The sequence below is a fragment of the Choloepus didactylus genome, chromosome 5 (genome assembly GCF_015220235.1).
Source record: "Choloepus didactylus isolate mChoDid1 chromosome 5, mChoDid1.pri, whole genome shotgun sequence".
Classification (NCBI taxonomy): Eukaryota; Metazoa; Chordata; class Mammalia; order Pilosa; family Megalonychidae; genus Choloepus; species Choloepus didactylus.
The window spans coordinates 31,272,587-31,294,500 of record NC_051311.1 but is presented as its reverse complement, the minus strand read 5'-3'; positions in this window follow the sequence as shown (position 1 = coordinate 31,294,500).

Below are 21,914 nucleotides of genomic sequence, written 5' to 3'. Positions count from 1 at the left end.
AGGGTACCTTCACTGAAGGATGGCCATTGGCATCCAGATCACCTGTTAGCTTGGAAGGCATGTGGCTGGCATCCACTTGCTCCCAGATTGCATTTCAAAATGGTGTTCTCCAAAATGTCAGTATCAGCTTCCAACAGCCATCTTCAAAATGTGTCTCTCAGCTGCAGCAAGCTGTGAGCTCCTCTGTCTGGGCTTTTATAGGGCTCCAGTGAACTAATCAAGGCCCATGCTGAATGGGTGGGGACATGCCTCCTTGGAAATTATCTAATCAGCATTATCACCTACAGTTGGGTGAGTCACACCTCCATGGAAACAACCTAATCCAAAGGTTCCAACTTAATCAACAGTAATACATCTACTCCTACAAGATTGCATTAAAGAATATGGTTTTTTCTGGGGGACATAATATATACAAACCAGCACACTTAGCAACTCTACTTCTCCAGTCATGAGATCAATTATAACAGTAAACCCAGGAGTAGAATGGCATGTAGAATATTCCGCAGTATTTAAATTGTCTTTCTCAGAGTAACGGAGTTGAATTTATATAAATTAAATGTATATATGATGTAACTTCATTGTAATCCTCATATTTGTTGAATATTTATGTTTTCTCTAATGCTAATATATGCATTATCTTATTTGGTTCTCACAAATCCCATAGAATGAGTCATAGCTATTATTACCATTTTACAGATGAGGAAATTGAGGCTTCGTGAGGTTAAGCAAATTTCTCAAGGACAAACAGCAAGCTAATGATAGAGCTCACAATAAGATCCCAAATCTTCTGGCTTACAGGTTTATGCTCCTTCCATATACAATATCTAAATGATATTCAACTGGGAAAACAAAAATATGTCTCCTTATATTGGACCTGTAAATCCATTGTTTTCATACTGATAATCAGCGTGATTATTTCTGTTGCCAATAGAGTAGCAAGCAAAGACTAGTGAAATGTTTATGCGCTTAGAGGCTTAAAACAAATCCATCTTTTTAATGACCTACAAATTCAAATAAACATGAAGGAAAAAGGCCCCCATACTTTTGATCTCATATACTTTTGGTCACATTAAAGTAATGTGTAATTGAGTGGACTGCATATGGTGTTGGGAGGTCCCCAAGCTGACATATAGATTCAGCCAAATATTTTTAAAATCCATTTGGGGAAATGAATAGTCTGAGAGCATGGCTTGGATATTGCTTATCTAAATCAAGGATAGTTAAATTAGTAAAGGTAATTACAAGTTATAAAATTTTCTAATCTCTTTATAAAAATGTAAAAAGAGTTCATTTAAGGTTATGGAAACCATGGCAGAACTTTCTTATTACAAGGCACAGTTGTGATTTTTGTGGGGTTTTCTGTGGGTATGTGTGGATAAATTTAAATACGTATTAACTGTTTTAAATGCCATGAGAGTATAATAATAGTTATAACATGACCCAGAGGTTTAAAAATATACTTTGTAGAGCTAATCCTAAAATGGTCTGTCTGCCCTGGAAAGGAGAATTTAGTGAGTATTTGCAAATGTGCAACTGGGAGCAAGAAAAATAATTTTCCAAAGTTGAGAGATGAAATTCATTTTGCAATCTCACTACTAAATGCTGTACCTGACTCATGGTAAATATTTTGAAAAGTTGAATGAATGAATGGTGGGGGAGAGGGTGGGTTAGTCAGGGTGTGTTGGATGGTATCAGCAAGTGTTTGACATTAGCTGTTAGCCAACAGCATGCAGCAACTTCAAGTGTGAGTAGTGGAAGGAAAAATACCCTAGAAAATCTAGCTTGTGACTATAGCCTCTAGTAATTCACCTTGGAAAATCACATCCTCTCTATCTCACATTTTCCAACTCATAAAATTAGGTTAATCATAGTTGCCCTGCAAGGTTGTATTGAGGATTAAATCACAAATGAGAAAAGGCTTTTAAACGTACAGAACCCTGTAAGATATAGTTGCTGATCAGGATGTGTTCGTGTCAGGAATTTTCTTTTCTTACCTAATCATTTACACATCGGGAGGCATATAACTTTTTACCCCTAGAACCAAAGGCAGTGTAACATGTTCCTGCTTTAGATTTCCAGTTCTTGACTGTGAAATCCTCATAAGTTTATGGATAAATTGCAAGAGGCTTAAATGCAATGTATTATTATCCTAAATGGCTTAATGCTTTTGATTCAGTTTTTAATGGCTATGTATTTCCATGTCACAAAACCACATTGCAATTGGCAGTGAAGGCTAAAAGACCGAAGCCACACAAGAAATGGACAGTTAGACAAGAGGCCAAGGAGTTAAGAGAACGAACTGCTAAATTCCCCTACTGAATCTGAAGGGTATTGGCAGGATGAAACTGAGGGAAAGTATACTGAGTCTTCAAATGCTGTAACTGTTGTAAGTATAACGACAAGACTGCAAGGAGGAACAAAGCAGAGCTTTTTGGCACACTAAATTGAATGGCAAAAAGAATTAAGGAATCTTAGAGATAAGCTTTTTCCATGAGTACCATCTTTTGCATAAGTGCATGCAGTTTTGACTTACAATTTTGCGTTTCAGAGAACACATTCAAGTTTTACTTTATGCAGGTCAGTCTGCAGAATGAGTCAGGTGTTGACTTAGATATGGTAAGGATGCAAAAGGAAATGTCCCTGTCCTTGAGAAGAAGTAGATACTTTAGTTAGAGAGTTTATGAATAATTAAGTATGTGGTACTGACTATAAGGAGCAATAGGAGTTATTAAAGGGCTACATCTGTATTGGATTAAAAATTCATATGAAAAAATGATGTTAACAAGACTTTTAAAGAATGACAAAGATTTAGATAGGAGGAGGAGTAGCATTCTAGAAGATTAAACAACACAAATAAAGATTTAGAGTCAAAAGAATAAACTGATCTGAGTACTAGACAGTAGGGAGACCAATCATTTGGGGTATAATATGGAGTGGGAGGGAGATGCAGAGTGGTGAGGACAAATGAAAGAAGAGTGGGAGATATGCTTGAACAGGTAAAGTGGAACCAGGCTACAGAAATACATCATTCATATTAATAAGTCCTAGTTGACATCTTGGACACGATTCTGAAACTTTGAATGCCTTAATTTTCTCAGCAAAAACTAAGGGAGTAGACTTGAAATTACCTATCAACTGTGAGTTTCTATTGCAAAAGTGTGCCTCTTTTATAGAGTGATATACTTGGTGCTAGGACTATAAGTAGACTTAAGACATAGTTCCTACTTCCAAGGACTGAGGCCTGCATAGCCACTAATCATCAAATTAGGATTTTATTTGATGAATATGAAAACAAAGATGATGTAGTGATGACACTACACTGAAAATATCTATGTGGCTCTAAGATTTTACTCTGAGGGCCCATGACTTCCAACAGTACTTAGTTACTGTGAAAGAGATAGTAGCTGAGGTCATTCAGGACTGAAATTACAATATATAGAATTAGGAGAATTGGAAAATTATTAATATTTATATTAATAATATATTAATATTAATATTAATAAGATGATCTAGCTAGTTAATCCCCAAATCCCACTGTTCCACAACTCATACCATTGAACTCTCCACCCCTAGATTTATCTTCATCCTGGTCATCAGGAGTATTTCAGTTCTGTTTTTTATATTTCCTTGAGATTTAGATACTGGCTCTTACCTTTGTAATTACGCCCTCTCTTTGTGTCATGGTACTGTTTGTAAGATTGCAAAAGTGCTGAGACAATATGCCTACCTTGACCTCATAATTACTGCTGTGAAAGTGGCCACTACCTTATTCTCAGGAACTGAATTAGTTGTCTCTGCCTGCCTGGAATTCCTAATGCTGCCTACTATTGGATCTGCCCTTAGGTGTTTGCCCCCATTGGGGGAAAACGTCCATTCTATAGGACCCAATAACTCACCACCTCCACCCTGAAGCTAGATTCTATGGCTCCCAATAGAAAAACATTTATTTAATTATTTAATTACAAGGTCAACCAACCGATGAACAGATATTTACTGTCACCATCTTAAGTATGTAAGAAATTTTTCTCAGTGTTTACAATATGGCTAGAAAAATTAGACACACACATTTCAAATAATAATATAGAGAGATGCCATAGCAATTCAGTGGAAATAGAGGGAGCTTTTCAGAAACAGTATTTCACAAAGAAAATTTAAGCTGGAACATAAAGAATGGGATAGATTTTGGAGAGTGTGAGAGGATCAAAAGAGATTTTCAGCAAGAAAATTAACATATTTAAAGCCATGGAATAAAAAACGTTCAGGATATGTTCAGGGGACCCATTCATTCATTCAACCAATATTTAGAGTGTTGCAATATTCAAAGTACCAGAAACTGAAAAAAAAAAAAAAAAAAAAAACCACCCTTGCATAAATTCCATTCTAGTGACACAGAAGTTGGGAGTAAAAGTTCAAACAGGAGAATGTGGGATTCAAGATTGAGAGTTGGCAACAGGCAAATTGTGGGAACCTGCCTGAGAAAGCCCCATAGTTCTGCTCTCTCAAGGAACTGCAGTCAGAAACATTCAATACCTGACCCTACCATACCCTAATTGCCACTAGGCAGTTAACCTTTTAGTACCTCAGATTTTTCATCTTTAAAATTAGGGTGTAACATGGCAAGTGAACTCACCACCCTTCCCTCTACATGGGACATGATTCCCAGGGGTTTAAATCTCCCTGGCAATGTGGGACATGACTCCTGGGGATGAGCCTGGATCCAGCATTGTGGGATTGAGAACATCTTCTTGACCAACAGGAGGAAGTGAAATGAAACGAAATAAAGTCTCAGTGGCTGAGAGATTCCAAATGGAGCCAAGAGGTCACTCTGGTGGGCACTCTCATGCACTATATAGACAACCCTCTTTAGGTTTTAGTGCACTGGAATAGCTAGAAGTAAATACCTGAAATTATCAAACTGCAACCCAGTAGCCTTGATTCTTGAAGATGATTGCATAGCTATGTAGCTTAGATAGGGTGACTGTGTGATTGTGGAAACCTCAGGGCTCACACTCCCTTTGTCCAGTGTATGGACAGAAGATTAGAAAAATGGGGACAAAAACTAAATGAAAAATAGGGTGGGATGGGGGGGATGGAATGTTTTGGGTGTTCCTTTTTACTTTTTTATTTATTTATTTATTTGTTTGTTTATTTATTTATTTATTTCGAGTGAGGGAAATGTTCAAAAGTTGATTCTGGTGATGAATGCACAACTATATGATGGTACTGTGAATAGCTCATTGAACACTGTAGATGATTGTAGGGTATGTGAATATATCCCAATAAAACTGTATTAAAAATTACAGAAAAAAATTAGGGTGTAAGACCGGATCTAACACAAGAATTCTATCATCGTAGTTACATCTTGGTTTTCAAATAGCAAAGTTTCTGGGGTTAACAGGCAAAATCTAGTTGACTGTTCATTTTGGTTTCATTTACTACTTGCAATTGTGTTTATTTTTCTTATTTTAGTAATTAAAGCTCTCAAAGCATACATTTCTAAACCCTCATTTATCCCCAAATCTGATTTCCATCTTATATAGGAAGAATGGGCAGGTATGTGTCTATTATTTGAAAAGTACAATAAGCCTCCAAAATTTCAGGGCCTGAAATCTCTGTGAAGAAAGAACTCTATATGGATGAAAGTGCCACATCTGAAAATGCATATACTATTTAGGAAGTATTTGCAGTTAAGAAAGTGGTTATCAATCATTAATAAGTTGGCATTGATTTATTTATCAGATAGCAATTGGTCTGGAAAATAAAGAACAGAGAAATAAGGGGAAAAGACACATAGGTTTTGAAAGGGAAGAGAATGAGCCTCCTTTACTGGTGAATTACTGAAAAGAAAACTCTAGGATCCCAGGACAGCCAAAGAGTGATTTTGGCTTTCCCTGCTCAGGCTTTTCTGTTCTGTCCCAGCCTTGAGTCTTAACCCAAAAGATTCAAGGTGAAAAAATATCCAGGAGGCATGAGGATTTCTAATAGATGTTCCAAACAAATCCAGGCTCCAAGGTGTTTATCTAATGTGAGTAGATCACGTAAGTATTCAAGCAGTAAATATGGGGGTCAGTACAGACAGATGAGTAATTGGAACTGGTAAAGCCCCCCAGCCAGTTATAAAGAGATAGTTCAAGCACTGAAAAATTGAAGTTCAAAGCCAGTGGCATAAAGAAAACTGAGATACTGAGTTCAAAGTCAACCAGCAGCAAGAATAAATTAATGCAGAGTCAATGAGCTACTAATTTGGATTCCTTTTAAAGCTCCACCCATATCTCCATGTCTAGGTTTTGCTGATCTGAAGGTGGAGTTCCCGCTTTGAAGTTTAGAGAGATGACTGTGAGGGGGCACAGATCACTGTGTAGGTGGTGCCAACAGAAGGGAGAGGGCATGAAAGACAAACTTACTTCACCATTTGTTCAAGATTGAACCTATCTCAAGTTACAGCTTCCATAATCCATTGTGTTCAGTATGGTTTGCTCAGGTTTAACTCTGAGTTAGAATTCTGGTTTTGTTTCTCACTTAGGAAAAAAAATAGCTTTGTAAATAGAGGTTACTAAATAAATTTTCGGAACTCTAATCACATTCATACATGACTTTTGGCTTGCAATTTGATCCCTGGCAGGTTACTGTTAGTGCATAGAATTTCCAGGAGACTGGAAGACATTGAAAGAAATTATTACTGAATTTTAACCTGCCTTGGTAACCACTCAAGTCATTTCTAGATGACAGCTCCAAGTTGAGAGCTTAGGGATGGTTCAACATCAACAATGTGCCTTTATTCTTTCAGGATATGAAAGTATTTATATTTATATTTTATTCTGTTCTATCTAGGCACTATGTTAGGTGCTGTGGGACATAAGATATATAAAATACAATCTTTTTCTTGAAGGAATTATGGTAAAATGAAACCACATGAAGAATTCTTCTCATCAATTTTTAAATGTTTTTCTAGCAGATTGAGGGCCATCAGATCGATTAAGAAAAACCAAAGGCCCTGAACTAGAACTTTGAGAATAAATACAATGGAATTTGGGTCAGCCTTGTGATGAGACAGCATAACATTATTTGCAAGATATCTTGAGAGTACGTTCCCATAAAGAGATGGCTTGCATGATGCTGTCTACAATGTGAAAGGTAAATTCTATATAGACATATTTGGTATCACCTTAAACATAGTGGACTTATTCAAGGCACCTGTGATGACATATTTTTATGTATACTTAATTTAGACTAATTGCAGTATCCACAATGTTTTACAACTAATTTCAGTTTGAGTATTTCTATGTTTATTGGTGGGGCAGGGAGCAGTTTAAGGATAAAGATGGTGGATGACCAAATATATGAAAGCAAATACAAAGTTGTCAGTAGATGAAGAATCAAAAAACCACTTTGGGGCTGTCATAGTTTGTATTCCACAGGAAGCAAACTCTGAGACAGGGATTAGCAAAAAGTAAATTTATTAGGATGGGCCCTTGGGATCAAAGCCTGTGAAAGAGAAAGGATTATGGTCTCAATGAAGGCCTCCACTGATCCCATGTGGTCTCTAAAGCAGTTAAGAAAGGGGGCAAGGGGCCAGGTCTTCATATCCCTGGTATGGTCATGGGATATCAGTTTCTCCAAGGAGGGAGGCATTTCCTTGGGCAAGGCAGTTTCTTCAGCCAAAGCAATTCCCAAAGAGGACTAACAACTGAGGATTTTTTGCTGGCAGCACTCATTTGAGCTGGGGGAATAAGTCCTTTACTCCTAAAGAGGGATCTAGGTTCCTCATTGCAATGTCCACAGGAAGGCCCAAGATGATGGTACACATTTGGTGGGATATTAAGGGACTTCTCTCTCCACTTGTACCACATGGTTGTCCTCCAAACATCTGGAGCAAGAAGATGGAATTCCAAGACATTGCCACTCAGTGTCAACCATGGTCAACCAAAAGCATGTATTCCTCCATCATACTAATGTCCGATGTTCTCAGACATATTTGACTCTGGTGAAAATTAAAGAGTAGGATGGGGACACTGTATTCTGCATATACTCCCAAACTTAGAATATCAGATCATTGTTAGTTCTAGCCTATGGCTCGATTTTCACATGAATCCCTGGCAAAGTTAAAGCAGCCTGGCATGAGTTCTTTGTCTTCAAATTCAAGCACTCGAACGGACATCATACTGAACTACTTGTGTAAAGACAGATCACAGTCATCAAAAATGATGGGATGTATTACACAAGGTAATCTTGCTCCTTGTATTATTTATCTTGTAATGGACCATGTATCTTTACGAAAAAAAAAAATTGAGACACCTAGTATACAATGTTTATGAAAAGTAGACCACCCTATTCACTCTTTCAATGAATATTGATGGAACCTGTTCTAATCTGTCCATCACTGAGCTAGGAAATGAGAGGGATACAAATAATAGAAACTCTTCCTGTGCTTAGATACTCTGACCATCTAAGTTGGAGAGCAGGACATTTCCACAAAATAATATAACTATGTACCCAAAGCACTTGAAACAATTTCCAGAGAAGGGGGGAATTAACACAGGAATCAATGATAAAAAAGACCTTACAGAGGGGGTAGGTCTTGGAATGCTCCTTGAGAACTGGAAAGAATTTAAATAGGTGGAGGAGAAAATAGATAGAATAAGTTGAGGAGAAGTGGTTTTTATCGTGATGTAATCTAAAATAGGAAAGCAGCTTAAGGAAGACCTGGAAAGTAGACGTGGGGAAGGCTTGTTTCAGGCTAATGAGACTACTTTGGCAACAGTGGAGGATTCATACCATGGAATAATAAGAGCCCTTTGGATAGAAACCATGATAGACTTAACATCGTGTTCCTATATTCCCACATTACTGATACTTAAAGCTATTAGACTGGAGATAAACTTCAAATATGAAAGGGGCAACATATTAACATTCATCAAGTCCTTCACTTAAAATAGTTTAAATGTCAAGTATCAATGGCTACTGACTGTGCCTTGAAATTATAAGACAGAAAGGTTTCCATGAGGGGAAAGAAATCACTATGGACTAGAGAATGGAAAACTTTTATGAGAGCAACAAGTGGGAGAACCCTGATCCTAAGGAGCAATGCGCTATTCTTGAGAGGAAAGGGAGAGATTGGTGGGAGGAAGGCAAGAAGCACAAAGTGATGAACGACAGGAGAGATGCAGAGTGCTGGAGGAGGCAGAAAGCAAGTGCTGCAATTTTTCTAAGTAAGACCCTTTTTATTTATAATGCTACTGCTGAGTGATAAATCTAGTATTACCATCTTGTATTCTATCAGGTGCTTTCTATATGTCATCACTATTTATAAAGCTCAAAATTTGATCAGACATCTACAAATTATATCACAGCCCCTTCCTAATCTTGCACCCAAAGATAACTGATAGTATAATACATTTATATTTCCATCATGGACTCTCCTCTGAACTCCAGCCCTCGAACCCCACCCCCACCACCTGAATAGCTAATGAGCACCTCAGACATAATATGTCCAAAATCAAACCCTTTAGATTTCCTGTCCCCCAACCTACTCCTTCTACACCAATCTCAATAGATGGAAATGTTTTCTTTCAGTTGTTGAGGCCAAAAAGCAGTGGACTCCTTGACTTTTCACTTTCTCTCATGCCCAACATCTGTAATCCATCAGCAAAACCAGTGACTTAATCTTCAAAATAAACCCTAAATACAATCACTTGTTAATACATCCACTGTTAACGCCCTGGTCCAGATCACTACCATCTCTCACTTGATAACTGCTTCTGCCCTGGGACCTACAATCTTGTCTCAAAAGAGAAGTGAGAATAATGATTTTGAAATATAAATCATGTCTCTCCTCTGCATAAAACCCTCTGATGGCTTTCCATCTCATTCTGAATTTAAAAACAAAAATCTTCAAATTTTGTACTCTAAGACACTCTCCTCTCTGGCCTAATGTACCTTCATATGTAGTAAGGAGAACACATTCCCCTTACTTACTCTATTTGAGCACACTACTCTCCTCCCTGTTGCTCCAGCAAGCACTTGCTCACCTCAGTCCAGCTGCTCTGCAATTTCCTCTGCCAGGGGCAGTCTTCCCCCGTAGCCACAGGACTGGCTCCCTCATCTTCTGGTCTCAGCTCAGTCAGGCTCCCAGACCATTCTAACATTTCACCCTCCCAACACTCTCCCAAATGGCACACACTTTCCTGTTTTATTTTTTTCCACAGCACTTATCACTACTTATTTACATATTCATTACCTATCTCCTCAATTGGGGATACAAATTCTATTAATGTATAGATTTTGGTCTTTTTGAGTTTAATATATCCCAAGCACCTAGAAAACTGCCTGGCACATAGTAGGTGGTCAATAGGTACTTATATCTGATGATTGAATGAATGAATATGTCAAGCTTGTTTATGTAATGGAAAGAATAGTTTCTTAAATAATTAGCTTTTTCTAAAACTCCAAATATGTGCATACTGATTTTTTTCTTTATGTGAAAAGATCTGTATAGTATATGTATGTATAAGCATAGAAAGCATAAAAAAGTAGGCAAGAAACGGCTTCTATAACAACACAACTCCTCCCTACAATTTTTGCCATAAATTACTAAATCACAATTGCTATATTGCAGATGCATGAACAAATACACACATGTGCACATATATATGTTTGTATATATATTTATGTGTGTTTATATATACACATATATCTGTTAAAGGGTCTTTGATAAAATTTAGCAGTAAAATGTAATTGGACAAGCTAGTAAGAACAACATCTTCACTTTACATTTTATTCACAGGTTATTTTTGCAGTAAAATTTCCAACTTCTGCTCACTGCACTCGACTTCTCCAGACTTCAAAAAGCCAAACTGAAGAATAGCATATTTGAAGCGCTGCACATGTTTGAAAACCCCTCTTGAAAATGCCGATAATATTCAAACAAATAGCTGGATGTTTTGGAAGAGAATAACATTCTTTACTCCCCAGCAACTTCTCTTAAACCTCAGCTGTCAACACCAGCTAAGATCCCACCTATCAGATGCCATGGCTGTACCTGACTTCCCCGCACCCACCAGCCACTTAAAATACTTTGCTTCCTTTTAATCAGAATAAGCTCCGATTATCTCCCTTAAAACCAAGATTGTTTTTATAAGGTTAACAGTCTGAAACAGAGCATAACAAACAGTCCAAAGCTGTCTCAGTTGTTCTGTGGACTTGGAATTGCTGCTCTATTTTTATAGATTATATGGAATATACACATTAAACATACATAGGACATAGATATAGCTATCACATAAACAAACGGGGAAATATTTTGTAGCTTCAGGGAGCACAAATGTTGCAAAATACAAAAGAGCAGTGTGTTTTTGACAAAAAGTGAATCATTACTGGGTATTCATATTTAAAGAAGTGGGATGTGGTAATGCCAGAATTTTGCTTTATCATGCTTTGTTCTAAGTTGATAGAGAATAAAACATCAGCTCACTAACTGTAAGTAGCACAGGTAAATATCGGGGTAACCAAACTGACAACCAACGTTAATTTGGTAACAGAAAAAATGGAAGAAGTTTACCTTTACATAACAGTTAGTAATCAATCAAGATTCATTAAAACATAGCTGCTAATAATTTCTGTACAGTAAACCAGAAGAAATATGAGAACAGTTTGTTCCAATCCTCTACTAAAACATCTCTTTCAAATTATTGTGAAAAGGAACAAAGCTCCTATTACCTGCATAATCTAATTATACAAGGACATAAGAACAATCATTCTAATTTAGTGCCATCTGCCCAGTGCTTTGTCTTTGCAAGATATACTGCAGAATAAAAGGTGAGGATCCATGGTTTTCCTCCCTGAGGTCAGCGGTAAGGATTCAATATGTATCCAACATCCCCCCAAAGAAGGCTCTCTCTGTGTTTAAAGGGGTTGTTCTTCATTTTTAGTCTACTCTAAATTTGTTTCTTTGAGGACGATGTAGGAACTAGAATGCTATTTAAGAATACTAGATTTCATGAATAAATTATCATTTACTCTGTATGCTGTCCTTCATAATTTACGGACTTTGATAAGTCACTCCTGACCTTTGCCTTTACAGCCTTAAAGAGGGCTTGTCTTTTCAGTTTGTCTCACACATCAACTCCTTTCTCTGGCCACCATTTTCTCCCTTAAGTTACCTGTATTATTAGAGTGATAGGAAATATATTTAGCATAAAATGAGATATTTTTATAATTCACTAACACAATCCGTGTTTATACTGATTAAATGCAAAACTATGAAAAGAAAGTTCAATACCTATGTAATTATAGAGAATACATTAACATGATAAAATTTTAGGCAAAAAGACTGAGATTAACAGATTTATTGCTTTTCCTATTTTTTGTTTTTATTTTTGCAACAAATATCCAAAAGCATAATGCTGTGTTTTCCAAAGCTGTGTTTTGGCAGCTAACTTGTTAGTACAAAGCTTTAACTATAGTTTCCCATTGAAATGAGTATTTTTCAAGATTTTTGTCACATCATTAATAACTTCATTCGAAGTTCACACATCTTTACTTCAAATAAAGCATTCAACCATGCAGTCAACATCTTGTTGACCTCACTTACAACGTTTGACAGTTAAGCAAAAGTATGAGTAATTGCTTATCACGTCTTTGCTTTCAAAATACTTTATACACACACACACACACACACACACACACACACACACACACATAGCTAATTATCCCTCTACTCCTCATAAATAAGGCAAAAAAGATATGCTTTCATGTCTTTGTATTTCAGAAAAATACATGGATAAAAGTGAATAGAGACAGGCACTTTTTTGTATATTATTTAATTGCAAAACAAAATGATTAGTTAACCTTTCATACCATAGTCCTAAATGAGAGATTCTATACTATTGTCTCAAGGCAATGATTCCACATTTAAACCTCAAATTATTTCATTATTTCATTGAAATACAAATCGAAGAACAAATACAAGAAGATAACTGAACAATGATCTGATCCATTCTATCAATATATTCAAGCTGGACTCAAAATGTTCTTTCTACTATACACAGTGTGGGATGTGGCTTACAGTACTTGAAAGCTTCTACTCTTTATATATTCTTCAGCAGAGTTAAATCATCACCAAATATTTACTGTGCATTTCTTCTATACCCAACATTTGACAAAGTCATCATATTATTAAACTCAGAAAAGGTGACCCAGTCTTTTTATCATGTTAATGACAGAGTGCAATTCACCTCCTTGTATTTGTTCAATTCTATCAATTGGCACATAACATCACCAAGAAAGTGATAAAAATCCTGAACCAACTAACAGTGTTTAGTAAAGCTAGTAAGAATAATAGCAGCCCAAACAATACACAGAGCAAAGAGCATGCAAAGTTGATAGAACCTGAAAAGCAAAAACAAACTGAAATATAAAATAAACAAGCTTAAATATATGCAGAATTTCCTCTTGCTTAAATTAACCAAGTCTATATTACCTAGACAGCCCTTTAGGGACTTCATATTTTTTTAGCTTCTTTTCAATAGTTTAGCTTTGGAGTTTTATAAATCTTATATAAAGTATTTAGCCACAGAAGAAGAAACTCACCACTGAATAGATATATTTAGGTTTGCCAAATATTGACTATAATTTGCTTCTATATGGCTCAATATTTTTTGGAAGAGACTGAACCAAGTCATTTTTAAACCCTTATCAGTAGAAATATGAATTTGATTAGATTTTTTCTGGTATGGGTTATCTTTGAGTTCATTACCTGTATTACCTTCACATTGTGGGTGGGCAGCCTGAGGAAAAAGAAAGAATGTGACAACCTTGAAAATCAAAGCTCTATTTATCTCAAGAATAGTCAAGTCAGAGTTCTTTCAATGGCCAGAAATTATTTCAGTGTTTAAAAAAAATTACTGGAAGTACAGAAAGCTCATCTTTATAAAAATTATTATACCTTTAGTTTGCTTCCTGCAAAAAGGTCAGAGGGCCTAGATCCAATTAATGGTAAAAATCTACCTCAGCCTAAGACATAATTTAGTAGTGACTACATTTTATTATTCCTATAGCTACTTTGTGATAAAGCTATTACTGTCTTGTGTTATCTAAGCCCATTTATAGAGACTCATTATATGGACTAAATCCCCATATAAAACAACAACAAAATCTGCAAGATCTCTTATAGTGGATTTGTGTTATAACAAATAAACTGCTAGAAAACCACATTCCTAATCTGTAAGCAAAGAGATAAAATAGACTGGTGTCCAAAGTTCTTACTGTAAATTAGCAATTAAAATGAAATAATTTGTACCCCAAGGAGAAGGTCATCATGTGAACACCTTTCCTTCTCTAAGTTCCAAGGGTCGCTTTTTATGTGTCTTTGTTGTTTGTAGCTCAAGAGTTGAGGTGGGTTTTCCTGCCTGAAATAGGTGGAATTCTTGAAGTGAAAGAGTTTGGGGAGAGTAAGGAGTAACTGATGGCAGAATAGAAATGTAAAAACTCAGCAACATGTCAGCTCTGTTGCCCCTTCCAGCTTACAAAGTAAAGAGCTATAAAAAGTTACCACCAAATAATTCCTGCTAAGGATGAGTCATTAGCTGATAAAGACATAGCATTTTTCCTAGCGATCATCTAATATAGACCATTTGTTAAGACAGAGAGGAGCCCCACCATATAAAATCTTTCTCTATAATGGATTTCAGTGTAATGGGGGTAATACCTAAACTACAGATTGAAATCAACCACTTGATAAACAGAAAAGCCCAGATGACTGTGACCCTGCTACTGTGCAAGCAGTGGTGAAAAACTGTCAAATCATTTGGAAAATGTACTCAGTCATCATGGCCTGATTACTTTGTCATCACAATGTGCACATCATACATGCTTTAAATTGTGTGTTGAATTGGAGCAGTCCACCATAAAAAGGCTCTCTAGGGTTCTTTGTGCAGTATTCCCAGCTAGAGGAGAAACCTCTAACACAACATCACTAATATGACCCAACACAGAAGCCATTTCGTAACCCATTACTCAAAAGATTGATTAAGTGATGAAAGATGCCTTCTGGATCTGCCCAGTCAATTCATGTAAGTCAACAAGGCAACACCACTTTCATAAGTCCTGCTCAATTCCCACCTCATCCATGATGTCCTTCAACCTGCACAAATGCCACTTAGCCATTTTCTTCTTTGAATTCCTATAGCGCTTACTGCATCATTCATTTTGGCTCTTACTGTGTACTGCCTTATATAGCTTTGTATTAGTTTCATTTTTTTAAAATGAAGATAAGCTTCTGGCAGGAAGACACCATGGCTTCTGTGTATTTTATTCTCTATAATTTTCTGCATGGAATTAGAAATGTAAGCAATACTCCACAACACCTGAATCAAATTCCATAATCGTTTTCATTCAGAGGGCCACATGATCATTTATTTGAACTGGGAACAAGTTCTTTAATGTATTTCTTTGTGATTCAGTCTTAACACATGAATTTAGTGATCAATGACAGAGCAAGGCAGTGGGGACATGAAACTACAGAGGAATTACTGAAACATGCAATAGTGTATCTCTGTGTCTTTCCTTGAAAACTTAAGAAAACACCATCCAAGTACACCATAAACATAAGATGAACAAATTCCTTCTTTGCCATATGGGGCCATTTCTTTCTTTTCTTTTACCTCTGCACTTAACTGAAAAAAAAAGACAACCCTCTTTGGCAATCACTCATCACTTCCCATACCATAGAGCAAGACAAGCCATTTGGATCTCACTGTCAGAGCTTTACAAACCAATATCCGTGTCCTAAAAGTTCTCAGAGAAAGGATAAATCAGAAAAGTAGCTGAAACCTGATTTGGAGTTCCTTTCCAGGAGCTACTTACACTATAATAGACTGGCATTTTGTATAAGATACTTTCATTTGTATTTTTTGTCTTTTTGCCCCTAACTGGCCTGTTAGTTACTTATGAGTGATGGGGACTAACATCAAGTTCCTACTACGTGCCAAGAACTATTCTAAGTTTTTACCGTATCTTCTCTTTAGAGATGAAAATGAAGGGATTAGAAAAGCCCAAAATCACATAGCTAGTGAGTAGTACAGTTTAGCAAGATTCTTCAGGGAAGAGATTGTATAATATAGTAGAGGATCTGGCCCCGTGCAAACATAGAACACAATAAATACTCAGTGAATGATTGATTGAGTTAATAAATGTCAAATAAGATAATAAAGGATTTTTTTCCTCATACTATGAAAATTTCAGGCCTTTATTCCAATGTAATCAGAGGGAAAAGGATATTAATACTTTAAGCTGTTGTCATGTTAAAGACATGGTCTCTATATGAATATAAGTAATATACAAGCACATTTACATAACATTTTCATCTTGGAAACCCATTAGCATTTATTTGAGTTTGCCTTCTTAACAATTAATTCCAGTGGTTGGCTGCAATTTAAATTATTAATAATAATCCTACCCTCTACTAACTGTGGGATGAGAAGATGTGAGCGTAGGGCAGCCAAAAGTTGAGATGGGAAAAAAAGAGAGAATTCAAGTGATTTCCAAGAAGGTCACTGCTTGGACTGATTTTTAGGATTTTAAACCTTAGGAAAGAGGGAAACCCATGGGGATATCATGTGCTTAACCCTATCACTGACCCCGTATTTCCAAAAGATCACTGTGATAGACCCTACTCCCAAAATATCTCTTGAATCTGGCCTTTCCTCTGCCCCTGCTTCCTCTGCCTAGTTCAGCTATTCACCATCTCCTAAATGAGCTAATCTCTCCTATTTATTGTTACCCATTGTATCCTAAATGCCTGGAACAATGCCTGACACATAGTAGGTGCTCATTAAATATCCTGTGAATAAATGGGTAAATGAATGAATTTATCTTCTGGTTCTAATTGCTTCTCTTTGTCATTCTATCCTATACATTGCTGCAAAATCATATTTCTAAATTACTCATCTGTTTCAAGAACTGAGGAGTGAGAAATATTCTTCTCGTAGGAAAAAAAGGCACTTCTTGATCTCAAAATATATGTTCAGCAGAGGAATATTTTTATAAAAATAAAGGATAACCTGAGAGAATGTACAATACAAGCTGTAATTTCAGCAATGGAATTTACCTTATTCCTTTGAAGCTTCAACAGTATATATTATTCTGCATTAGTTGCAATGATAAATAGTGTTTTAAGATTTAAATACATCAATTATTGTGTTCCTGGAAATTCAGATGTGTTTTCCTGTTCCATTTTTCACATTGTTCTTCTCAGACTTCATATCAAATCTTAAAAAAATTTTTTTGCTAATTATAAACTCATGGTGACCATTCTTCATTTAGACATCCTTGTGAAAACAAGGAAAACCAAATTTGCCTTGAGTAAAAAATGTTTATCATACTAAATGACATATGTTTTTATTATCTATGCAGATAAAAGATCACTGATTTTGTTAGAGGCAAGATAAATGTAAATCTGAAACATATTTTCTGAACTGGTTTGTCATTGAGAAACATTAGTAATTCAATCCTTTGCATTAAACATCAGTCTTTGAATCTATTCCTTCTAATGAAATAAGTCACTAACATTTTAATTTACATTTATTTTAGTAAATCACTTTTCTACAGGTTGAAGGGAAGAACAGAATAGGAAAATGGTAAGACAGTGGGACAAAGACATCAAAATTTTGCGTAGATCAGCTAATGCATAAAATGGATTTTCCTTACCTCCCTTGAAAGTCACATTTTAGGAGGAAAGAATCTGTAATAACTGGTGAGAATGAAGATGAGGAAAGTACTAAGTATAGTCTTTGAGTCTATTATTCACAATTTGAACCATTAATAAATTCTAGTGAGTCTAGAATACCAGCAGCCATAATTTCCAAATTCATTTAAAAAAAAAAATTCATGTTTTAAGACTCTGCAAGGTGGCGCCATCTGGTGTATGGACACAGCAAGATATTTCAATCAAACGAATATGACTAATTTCCTTTGTTAAGTGAAGTGATGAAAAATCTTAAAACACAACAGTTAAAAACAAAACAGTTCCAATAACTTGGAAATTATTCATTGCTTAGCAAACTGATCTTATTTTGAGAGGCAATTATTAAGTTCTGTCAATATCTAAGTTTTTGCAACATATCAACTTCTATTTACTCTTTCTATATGCATATATTTTAATACTAAAAGCATTTTCCAAGCAGATATGTTAATGAGCTTTCTTCATCATATAAATGTCTAGCAAAAATTACGGCTTTCTAAGTCATACACTATTGCTAAGACAACAGGATACTACTCATTTTAAAATAAATATTTTAAATAATACATCTAAAATTGATTTGAAAATTCAAAATAAGTAGGGAAAATAAAAATGAAAAGTTCTCAGGGTCCAGTTTACTTTTACTCCCCCAAACATGTGTCCTTTCATAGTTGTATCTACATAGACATGAACATGACTCAAAGCCTTTTCTTGCAAGTTCAAATGCATGATCATCCAGACTTAATCTTAGGAACATTCATCTGACCACCAGCGCCTAACCAAGTTGAAATCCGCTGATAGAGATGAATCATTGCATTTACAGTCATGGTATAACATAGAAGGGGTGATACAAGCCCAGTATCTCCAGAAGTCTGTGGACGAGGTGATTTCCAAATACATGATAAAAATTCTCACCTAAACCTATTTGTTGATAGTATTCTTCCTTTCTAGAATATTCTCTCTCCTCCTTTCTAATAATCTAATTCCTCCAGGCTCCAAGTTCCATTTCTTCAATAAACACCTGCAATATCTTCAAGGTATGCTCTTCTCCCATTCTCCTGAATTTGTGTAGTAAACATCTGAACCATTCCTTTGGAAATTACTATAAGAGAATTTATATTTTTATTTTTTGAATATATTATGTTTTTCCAACTAGATTGTGAGATCTTTCAATATAGGAATTACTTTATACATTTTTATAGTAGTGTTTTTCAGTGTCCAATGACAATACCTACTATGTATTGACACTTGCTACATGCTCAATATGCTCTAAGTGCCTCATATAAAAACTGTATAAGGTAGACACTATTATTCCTTCCATTTCTAATATAAGGAAACTGAGGCACAGAGAGTAAAGTCCCTCAGCTAGAACACAACAGAGCTGGAATTCAAACTCAGATCTGTCTGTTCTGGAGCCCATACCCTCAACTATTATGCTATATTGCATGTCAAGTATGGGCTCAACATATCCTAAAAACTCTGATAAAGTGAAGACTTCTTTATCTTTTAACTTGGAGGACTGATGAGAGTCAATGCTAATGAACACTTCAAGTTCTCAAAACCCTTTAACCACAATCACTATATATACATTACATGCTACTAAGATTATCCCATAGGTTTTTATTCTCTTCCATACATATGCCCACGTAGCTTGCCACACATAAAGAAGTGAGCAACATGGCATTATGGAAGAAGCAGCATACTTGAAGTCAGCACAGCATTCATTTGCACCTCATTTCAACCACTTATCAAATTTTTGACCTTTGGCAACTGACTTCAGCTCTCTAAACCACAGTTTTCTCATACCTAAAATGGAGCTAATAATTATTTTGCAAAGATGTTATGAAGACTAGAAGAAAACACATCTAAGATATGTTAGAAGAACTATGTATAAGAAGTGTATGTAAGTCATATTGTGAGTATCCATTAAATAGTAGTTATCTGGAAGTCTCCCATAGCAGGTTCTGTATCCTTACTGACACTATAATTCAACAACAGATTAAAGTTCTAACTCCTCAGCATGGCATCAGAGGCATTTCCCAACCACATCCTGTCATCCCTTGCAAGTTCAGGGCCTTTGCTTGCCACATCCTTAGAGGCACTTGATGCCCCAGGAAAAATAAACTTTCCATTCTTTGAGGATGCTATGTGATCTTTCCTATTTCCATAGCTTAAAATATGTAATGCTTTCTTTCTGGAATGTCTGCCCTCTTAGTCCACTAGGCAAATTCATGCTCATCTAGGAAGACTCAACCAAAAGCCCATTCTTCTCAGAGCCTTCCTGATTCCCTCAATCAGAATTAGTCCCCACCTCTCGGCATGCTTTCTCAGCTTCCATTCTTCATACTTTGATGGCCATCATCAACTTATATCATAATATTATTAATGCATCCCTATCTCTAAACTGTAAGTTCTTGAAGGTAAAGATAATACACTATACCTGGCACATGGTGCTCAGTAAATATTGATTGAATGAATGAATGAGGCAATAAGAGAGACAAGGGAAGGAAAAAATGAGAAGAGATGGAGATTAGGAGAGAGAAACAATGGAAGAAGGAAAAAAGGAAAGGAAAATGGTACTAAATCATAGGACTATGAAAAACATTCAATAGGCATATTTGTCTTTTTATACCTCTTTCACCACTTGCCATGGTCTCCAGGTGGATCATTCCCCAGTGCACTTGTGTTACCTCTAGCTTCCCACTGCACTGCCCTACTCAGAAGGAAGGGAACCCAAACTCCTTCCATTCTTCTTCTCCAAAAAAAAAATGTTCTCTGTTTCATTTCTCATCCTGCCTTACTTCACTAAATGAGGTACAGAAAGGGGAAAAATAAGATTTTGAATACAAAATTGGTTTGGGAGTACCAAAAAACTATGCCAATGTTTTCACTCTCTGCAAAACATCTTTTCTGCCTGCTCCAAACACCCCATTTCCTTTTGCCCCCATTTTGTTGTAGGGCTGGATGATTATGCATAATATTGTGTACAGCTTTCATTAAATACAATTTCCATCTGTTCTCCACAGCCCTGCATCACATCCCTATCCAGGGAAAAGTGTAGATGAGGGGAAGATTAAATATGGGCACTATGAAAAGAGTTTCGGAAAAGGATATTGAAAGATTCTACCGTCTTAAGCCAGCTGTAATATTACCTCATTTTCAACTTTTTGATGGCATGAGCTATGCTGCTCCATTAATCTTTAAATCTCCATCCATCAATGGCCCTAAGGGCAGGCAGGCCTTTCCCTAGAGTCCTAAGAGCACAAAGGAGAAGGAGAACCAGAGGTCTCTCATGCCCCAGAAATTCAGCTCTGTGATCTTCAGTACTTGCCCTGCCCTCTCTGTGAAATGTATTTCATCCTCCCTTTCAAGAAAATCAAATCCACAGACAGAGTAGATATTCAGTAATTGCTTTTAATCTTAATTACAAATAAACCTAGAAATCAATCTTTAGGTTCCATTTTATTCAATTCTGAATTCTTGTGAAAGTTATCTTAGGTTGAAGAAGAGTTAGAATGACTGCAAGAAATTTCTTTGAAAATGTAAATGATGATAAAAGAAAGGGCTTGACAGTGTGCTGGGAGGATCCAAGATGGCAGCATAGAGAGGAGTGGAAGCTGGTTAGTCCCCCTGGAACAACTAACAAACAACCAGGAACAACTAGTAAATAATCTGGAATAACTGCAGGGGGACAAACATGACCATCCACTCATCTTATACCAACCTGAATTAGGAGGAATACCTGAAATTGCAGCATAATATCTGTAAGTAAAAACTGTGGATCCAAGATGGGAGTCCTCTCCCCCCACAGCCCGAGCTGTAAAGCCTCATGGAGCCAGAGAGCAGCTCTCTCTCAGCAGGCAAATACAGTTCAGCTGAGCTCCAAATGGGTTTTTTTTTTTTTTTTTTTTTTTTTTTTTTTTTTTTTTTAAATCATCATTTTATTGAGATATATTCACATACCACGCAGTCATACAAAACAAATTGTACTTTCGATTGTTTACAGTACCATTACATAGTTGTACATTCATCACCTAAATCAATCCCTGACACCTTCATTAGCACACACACAAAAATAACAAGAATAATAATTAGAGTGAAAAAGAGCAATTGAAGTAAAAAAGAACACTGGGTACCTTTGTCTGTTTGTTTCCTTCCCCTACTTTTCTACACATCCATC